Genomic DNA, 9,208 nt, shown 5'->3' on the forward strand with positions numbered 1-9,208 from the left:
TGCTGGAATAATTCAACCCAACAGTTATCAGTCGATACATTCTCGGCATTCCAGCCAGAGATTTTTTCATCTGTCACATAGTTGGAATTGAATGTAAACTATCAAAGACTTTCGTAACTTGGCTGCTGATAATAAACCCTTGCGTGATCAGTAAATACATTACTTTCTAGACCTCTTCCCACGTAGGCACCTTTGTTAAGTTTGCCCATTCAAACACTTACAGTTCTGCTCTAAGCATTCTTTGTTTGTTTTACAAAATGATATGCTATTTAACGGCTTGTATTATCGTTCATTTCTGAAACAGATAGATATCAAGTTGACAATGTTGTTGAATTTTAAAATAAGATTCGTTGATAGAAAAGTTTACGCGGACGCCACCTAGAGTTGACTAGCAGAACTTACTGAAATGAAGATCCAATGGAAATGTAGAAATTTTTGTGCCTATGGAATGTTTTCATGTCGAGGTTATATAGTTCACGCCTTCACAGATAGATGGCAAAGGAGGTCCAATAGCAATATAAAATAGCTCATTTTAATTTTTTTCTCAATCTATTTTGATACCAGATCAATGTAAATGGGTTCACATGACTATATACTTTATAAATTTTGAATAGTTCATAATTGAACTACATACATACAACAGAAGTACATCTATGTTGATTCTCTTCTTTTACTTGTATGAGACTGAAGCTTTACTTTTCATAAAGTTATTTTGTCTGAACTCGGACGTAATTTTACAAAACCCACAAAAAAATCATGATTACTTTCATAATCGATAATGATCCCATGTTATTCAAAGTCTAAAGTCAGAAAACCGAGATTGAAGTCATTGAATAAAATGAAGAAATCAAAATCATTGTGAAATGATATACAACAAAATAAATGTCAGGAATAATTCTCAGATGATGTGGTGCTGCAGGTTTTTCCGGGTTTTCCTGCAGCTGAAAAAGCAAATGCGCCACTGGAATCAATGAAGTCGCCCCGGAGCGCCAATTAATTTTTATTGTTGTATTTATTTTATTTTTATCGTTGTTTTAACACATTGTAATAATTCTGTAATCAAATATTCCAGTCATTCTCCCCAAAATATGGTAGATCGGTGACCAGAGCCGAGTTTAAACTGTGATGTGATCTAAGTTTCAACTGTCTCAGGAGCCAAGTTTCGACTGTGAAGGATGACGGGTTTCAATTTTGACGGGGGCTCAGTTTCAACTGAGGAAAAAGACCAGTTTGAACTGTTGCAGGAGTCGTGTTTCAACTGTGGCGGGTGCTGGCTGACGGGTCCCAAATGATATGCTATTCACTGGCTCGTATCACCGTTTATTCCTGAAAGAGATGGATATTGAATCATTAATAAATTGGTGGATGTAGCCGTCACTACGTGGTAGGAAATCATAATGAAAAAAAGAGAAATGAAACTCTTTATGTTTTTACCGCTTTTATTTGTAACTAACGTTACTGCAGTTTCATCCTATACGGTGTTACGGTTTCATTTTGTCATTTATTCTGTTTTGAGGTCGACGACTATCTAAACCTGAAATGAATACTTCCTTGAAAGTTTTGGGATATTTTAATACCTCGTCATTCGTTTAGTTCTCATTCACTGACAAACAACTATACAAGGATATATTCGAACGCATTAATTATATTCGAACACATATTCGAATCCCTTTAAGGATTCCGTGCTCCGACGGAACACGGAACGGTGAATTGACGACTTTGGTTCCGTGAATGTCTTGCCGCCGAAATTCAAAATTTGTTGTGATACTTTTGGTAGCCATTTGCTAATTTTCGAGTTTATGTCTAAACTTCTCGATTTTTCGGATTAATCAAGTATGATCATCTTTTATAAGAATAGGAAATTTTTATTCTTGGCATTTGGATGCTGGTAAAACATTCAACTCACTTGTTGGATTCAATTGCTTATGGAGAACAGAATCTTACTGATTTGAATTTTGGCTTCTTGGGACAAAAGTAAACCTATAGGCCACACGACACTACAGGCGAGTTGATATTTATCAACGAGACAACTCATATATTCAGAGAATGAGCTTGATCATTCTGTCCAGACTCCAGACGTATCGTCCCGGATATCACTTCCAGTGAACCGTTTCCATCTAATATGAATTGTTTCATTTTAGGCTTTCTTTCATCTGAATACCGCTTCCTCGTGTTAGTATTGCTATAAGACTAGACATCCTTGCATGAATGCCTAATACAGTAGTAGCAGTAGTTAGTAGTTAACCGCTGTTGTACCGATCACAATTGTTGTACGGACAGAGCACTGCAGACCTAAGTTTGTAACTCTAAAACCATTCTTGTTCTGCAAGCCACCTTGAGGGAGACACACACATATAAGCTTAGTTATTGAGATAGGGACAAATAACTTATCAGAGACTAGATTTTTGATGCTTGATCTATTATCTCAACAAAGATTTATGTTCTTCAAACCTGCCCAAAAGGGGAAGAATATTAGTGTAGGATATATGCTTTTATGCCTATGTAGATGAATTCATTCTCTCGACCTACTGTAAGCTGGCGATATAGCTATAAAGGGGTGTTGGTGAGGAAACTTTTTTGCAGTTTGAGTGGAACTGCAGTTCATCGAGCAATACATGAAGTATCAATTCGAATAGTTGAAGTGATGGTATAGTATTCCCTCAGAATATTCGGGAAAGGAATGTATTGAAAATGGCTTTCATGGAGAAATGGAGAGGACAATTTGCTGTAGAAGGAATGAGGGTTAGAGATAGAATTGTCTAGCAGTATTACCTGTTGTAATTTGTAGGAAATCGAACTGTAAACTCTACTGAACCAGGTTTTAATCATGAATATACAAACGATACATTTTATATGTATTAACAATGACATTAAAACTCATTCAATCAACAACGATTTCCAAGGAATCATAAAAACAAGATCAATCGAAATGAAGTGAACATGGATTACTTCAACACTCCCACTCTTTGTTCACTTCGAAGACGTTACCCACAGACCTTGTCGATTTGTTGAAAATTTTTCTCGTGGTAAGGGTTTGGTTAACATATCTGCCAACTGGTTTTCTGATTGGGTGTAAACAACAGTGATATTTTTTTCGTTTGTGATGATCATTATAGCTCATCAAGTTTATAGCACTTCTATTATCAACAAAAAGTTCCGTTGGATTTGAAACGTCAACATCAATTTCTTTAAGCAACCTTCTCAACCATATTATTTCTCGTGCGGCATCCCAAGCTGCAATATATTCAGATTCTGAATTTCACTAGTTCGGACTTCCATTGTCTATTATATAAAATGATTTGAAATCCCTGAAACAAGTAAAAACAAATACAGACCGAAAACAGGACAACTATGAAGCCACCAACGTCATCAACATGAGTTCCCGCCCGCTCACGGGAATAGAGGAATCCTTGTTGAGGAAAGGCCTGAATTTTGCCATTACGCCAACATCTGTGCCCACTTTGGAGATAATTACTGCAGTGGAATCCACCAGTTCCCTCATTGACCAGACCGAGGCAGAAGAGTTCAGATGGAAAATTAGAGAACAGTTGGATCGAGAACCAGTTCCAACATCTAACATCAGCAAGGAAGAACGTATAGCTCTGAACGGCCTACGTAGAGACAACACCATTAAGATCCTACCTGCAGATAAAGGAAACGCTACTGTGGTAATGGATACCGTTCTCTACGAAAAGAAGATCGAAGAGGTTCTGCAGAAGGGACGATACACAAAGATCGTACGGGACCCAACTGCATCATTCGAAAGGAAGTTGTACCAGATTTTGAAAAAACACCAAGTCTATTTTTCGGACAAGGAAAGATCATGCCTAACACCGCACCACAGTAAGCCCCCTCACTTGTATGGTCTACCCAAAATCCACAAGAAGGACGTTCCGCTTAGACCGATCATCAGCTCCAGAGATTCGGCTACTCAAAACTTGTCTAGATTTTTACTTCCCTTAATACAACCATTACAAGGGAAAACATCGTCTTTTGTGAAGAATTCAAGACATTTTGTCGAACTACTAGGGTCAATTGAAGTCACACAGGAAGATCAACTAATTAGTTTCGACGTGGAAAGCCTTTACACCAACGTTCCGGTCGAAGAAGCACTCCAAATCATACAGAGAAAGCTATCCGAAGACGGGAACCTGAAAGAGAGAACGAATCTACCTATAGAAGTAATTATGGAATTACTAGGATGCTGTGTACGAAACTGTTATTTCCAACTGAAGGACGAATTCTTTACACAAGATGAGGGACTGCCAATGGGATCGCCACTTTCACCAGTCATAGCCAACATATATATGGAGTGGTTTGAAACTCTGGCCATTGAAGAAGCCCACAAGAAACCTCGAGTCTGGTTGAGATATGTTGACGACACCTTCATAATATGGAACCATGGGAATACTGAACTAGACGCCTTTCTGAAATACATCAACAGCGTGAGACCTTCCATCACTTTCACAATGGAGAAGGAAATCCACAATGAATTGCCATTCTTAGACGTTTTGGTGAAGAGGACCGACACTAAGTGGGAAACATCTGTATACCGAAAACCCACTCATACGGGACAGTATCTGAACCACGAATCCAACCACCATCAATCGACAAAAAGAGGAATCATCAAGACTCTATTAGACCGTGCTTTTGGGCTTTGTAATACAAAGGAAGGTCTCGAGAAGGAACTAGACATCATCAAAAGTGATCTTCAGCGGAATGGATACTCCAAAGCGATGGTAGAAAAGACTTTGGCCAAAAGACAGCAGGAGCCTCGCAAGGAAGAGAAGCCGTCACAACCAGTGCTTGCACTTCCCTACATCAGAGGATTATCGGAGAGGATAAGAAGAATTGGTTCCAAGTACAACATTAGAACCTGTTTCAGATCTGGTAACACTATCCGTAGCAGCCTCACGAAAACCAGGCCCCCAAACGCGGACTGCGATTCCAAGAATTGCATTTACCGGATACCCTGTGAGTGCGGAAAATCCTATATTGGTGAAACTAAGAGGCCATTGAATATTCGCATTGCCGAGCACAAGAAGCACACACAGCGAGGAGAAACCAGCAAATCAGGAATAGCAGACCATGTTTGGACCCATCAACACAACATCGAGTGGTCCCAAGCTGAGATCTTGCACAGAGAGGAACATTGGTTCAGGAGAAAATTTAAGGAAGCCGCATACATGTTGTCCAACAACGTATTCAGCCAGGCCAGCGTAGATATACGAAACATATGGAAACCCATCATCAAACGAAAAATGACCAACTCCCGCCAAATCGGTCATCTCTCACGGAATCAGTGAAGCGGAAAATGGAAAGTAGAGAAAGTGAAAGTATTTCAACGACCTATAAAATAGTCATCTCTCGGAGGAATCAGTCCAGTCATCACCCGAAGACGATTGTAGATACCAACAATCGAAACGTCGTGAACTAACGTGACTTGGAATCTCTACACTTTTTTATTTTTATTATTTTCTTTTTGCATTCCTTTAATTTTTATTTATTCAATTATTATATTTTTACTTGTAGGTTATTTTACTATCATTTCATTTCAGGTTTATTGTTGCTTAATATAATTGTTATTTTCAACTATTTTTTTTTTTAATTATTCTTTTTACTTGTTTCAGGGATTTCAAATCATTTTATATAATAGACAATGGAAGTCCGAACTAGTGAAATTCATCACGAAACATTGTCAATCACCTTCAAACAAATATTCAGATTCTGTCGTGGATGTTGCAACACTTTTGTCGTTGAGATGTCCATGTAACTGGACAACCTGATAATAAAGTAACATAGCCAGTTGTTGAATATCTAGTATCAATGTCTCCTGCAAAATCTGCATCTGAATACGCTTTTAAATATTCGTTGCTCCCACCATTGTATAGAATTCCATAACTTTTAGTACCCTTTAGGTATCTGAAAATACGTTTGACTGCTTTCCAGTGCTGCTTTCCTGGATTTTCCAAATATCTGCTAACTCTGCTCACTGAGAATGATATATCTGGACGAGTGACAACCGCTAAAGACATGCTTCTCTGTACGGAATATTTTTCATATATTATTTTTCTTCCTCGTTTTGGGGGCTTTGAGCTGCATTCAGAATAACATTCATTGTGGAAGTCCATTTTGTGTCTCTTATGTGGTGGTTCCACATCATCTCTCTGGGGCATAGTCTTTGATGTTGACGGTCGGTTTATGTTCTTCAAACCTGCCCAAAAGGGGAAGAATATTAGTGTAGGATATATGCTTTTATGCCTATGTAGATGAATTCATTCTCTCAACCTACTGTAAGCTGGCGATATAGCTATATCAAAGGTAAAGTATAACTTCAAAACAGCGACGTCTCAAGTATCGAAGAGACATCCTCCTTTTTTCCTTGGGGAGCCTGGGTTCATTAAAGTCCCCTTAGAATTGAAACATTTGTGCTATAGGTGTAATATAATTTATATCTTATGAACATATTGGTATTGTTTACAATTAGAAAAGTGAAATCTTCTCACATTTGAAACTTTGTGGCCTCAGGAGCTCAAGGCTCCCTGCCCTGCCAGTATTATAGGGGGAGTCATATAATAACGGTTGAATAAAATTTATAAACTGACAGATAAATCAAGGGATTTGTTAACAAATTTGGAATCAACTGAGAAAGGTGTAGATGTTAGGGAAAGGAATTATGAATATTTTAACTGGATTCGAGTTTGATTCGATCGGTTACCGTTTAGAGTTAATTTCCCGTTTTTGTTTCGTATGCTATATAAGCTCCAGGGTTGATCAAGCGGGTGGCGCTCTACCCTTCATCTTATCCACGCCCTTCTTCACTGTTAAACAGCTGGCGGCCTACCCTGGGAGCTATGATCTCTCTCTATCTAGTCTAAATTTTATTTTGTTAAAAGTGAAGTTCACGCGGACGCCACCTAGTGTTCACTAGCTGAACTTATTGGAATACGGATCCAATAGAAATGTAGAAATTTTTCTGGCTATGGAATGTTTCATTGTCGGGGTTACATAGTTCGTACCCTCACAAACAGACGGCAAAAAAGGTGCCAAATCAATTTTTTTCTTTCCGTGATTTCGTTTTTGGAAATTACATCCGATTACATTACTCAAAGCATTGGGTATCATTATGAAACTATACTGTGACGCAACTCCCTCTCCTAACCCTTGAATTTTTTTAGTACAGAAGAGTCATTGTAGAAACCGAGTATTCCTATCGAGTATTCTAATTGGTTCGTTTACGAAATGATATGCTATTTTACGGCTTGTATTATCGTTCATTTCTGAAACAGATAGATATCAAGTTGACAATGTTATTGAATTTTAAAATAAGATTCGTTGATAGAAAAGTTTACGCGGACGCCACCTAGAGTTGACTAGCAGAACTTACTGAAATGAAGATCCAATGGAAATGTAGAAATTTTTGTGCCTATGGAATGTTTTCATGTCGAGGTTATATAGTTCACGCCTTCACAGATAGATGGCAAAGGAGGTCCAATAGCAATATAAAATAGCTCATTTTAATTTTTTTCTCAATCTATTTTGATACCAGATCAATGTAAATGGGTTCACATGACTATATACTTTATAAATTTTGAATAGTCCATAATTGAACTACATACATACAACAGAAGTACATCTATGTTGATTCTCTTCTTTTACTTGTATGAGACTGAAGCTTTACTTTTCATAAAGTTATTTTGTCTGAACTCGGACGTAATTTTACAAAACCCACAAAAAAATCATGATTACTTTCATAATCGATAATGATCCCATGTTATTCAAAGTCTAAAGTCAGAAAACCGAGATTGAAGTCATTGAATAAAATGAAGAAATCAAAATCATTGTGAAATGATATACAACAAAATAAATGTCAGGAATAATTCTCAGATGATGTGGTGCTGCAGGTTTTTCCGGGTTTTCCTGCAGCTGAAAAAGCAAATGCGCCACTGGAATCAATGAAGTCGCCCCGGAGCGCCAATTAATTTTTATTGTTGAATTTATTTTATTTTTATCGTTGTTTTAACACATTGTAATAATTCTGTAATCAAATATTCCAGTCATTCTCCCCAAAATATGGTAGATCGGTGACCAGAGCCGAGTTTAAACTGTGATGTGATCTAAGTTTCAACTGTCTCAGGAGCCAAGTTTCGACTGTGAAGGATGACGGGTTTCAATTTTGACGGGGGCTCAGTTTCAACTGAGGAAAAAGACCAGTTTGAACTGTTGCAGGAGTCGTGTTTCAACTGTGGCGGGTGCTGGCTGACGGGTCCCAAATGATATGCTATTCACTGGCTCGTATCACCGTTTATTCCTGAAAGAGATGGATATTGAATCATTAATAAATTGGTGGATGTAGCCGTCACTACGTGGTAGGAAATCATAATGAAAAAAAGAGAAATGAAACTCTTTATGTTTTTACCGCTTTTATTTGTAACTAACGTTACTGCAGTTTCATCCTATACGGTGTTACGGTTTCATTTTGTCATTTATTCTGTTTTGAGGTCGACGACTATCTAAACCTGAAATGAATACTTCCTTGAAAGTTTTGGGATATTTTAATACCTCGTCATTCGTTTAGTTCTCATTCACTGACAAACAACTATACAAGGATATATTCGAACGCATTAATTATATTCGAACACATATTCGAATCCCTTTAAGGATTCCGTGCTCCGACGGAACACGGAACGGTGAATTGACGACTTTGGTTCCGTGAATGTCTTGCCGCCGAAATTCAAAATTTGTTGTGATACTTTTGGTAGCCATTTGCTAATTTTCGAGTTTATGTCTAAACTTCTCGATTTTTCGGATTAATCAAGTATGATCATCTTTTATAAGAATAGGAAATTTTTATTCTTGGCATTTGGATGCTGGTAAAACATTCAACTCACTTGTTGGATTCAATTGCTTATGGAGAACAGAATCTTACTGATTTGAATTTTGGCTTCTTGGGACAAAAGTAAACCTATAGGCCACACGACACTACAGGCGAGTTGATATTTATCAACGAGACAACTCATATATTCAGAGAATGAGCTTGATCATTCTGTCCAGACTCCAGACGTATCGTCCCGGACATCACTTCCAGTGAACCGTTTCCATCTAATATGAATTGTTTCATTTTAGGCTTTCTTTCATCTGAATACCGCTTCCTCGTGTTAGTATTGCTATAAGACTAGACATCCTTGCATGAATGCCTAATACAGTA

General features: G+C 37.7%; 1 long non-coding RNA gene across 1 annotated transcript; it reads right to left on the minus strand.

The window, feature by feature from the left end:
• Window positions 1-2,805: 2,805 nt before the first annotated feature.
• Window positions 2,806-6,286, minus strand: LOC141481087 (uncharacterized). Its single transcript, XR_012464751.1, has 2 exons — window positions 5,707-6,286; window positions 2,806-3,234 (listed from the first exon to the last, which is right to left on the minus strand). It is a non-coding gene; the product is annotated as an uncharacterized lncRNA (long non-coding RNA).
• Window positions 6,287-9,208: the final 2,922 nt, after the last annotated feature.

The sequence above is a fragment of the Leptinotarsa decemlineata genome, unplaced genomic scaffold, assembly GCF_025532065.1.
Source record: "Leptinotarsa decemlineata unplaced genomic scaffold, Ldec_3_MD MMD2_tig00000035_RagTag_RagTag, whole genome shotgun sequence".
Classification (NCBI taxonomy): domain Eukaryota; kingdom Metazoa; phylum Arthropoda; class Insecta; order Coleoptera; family Chrysomelidae; genus Leptinotarsa; species Leptinotarsa decemlineata.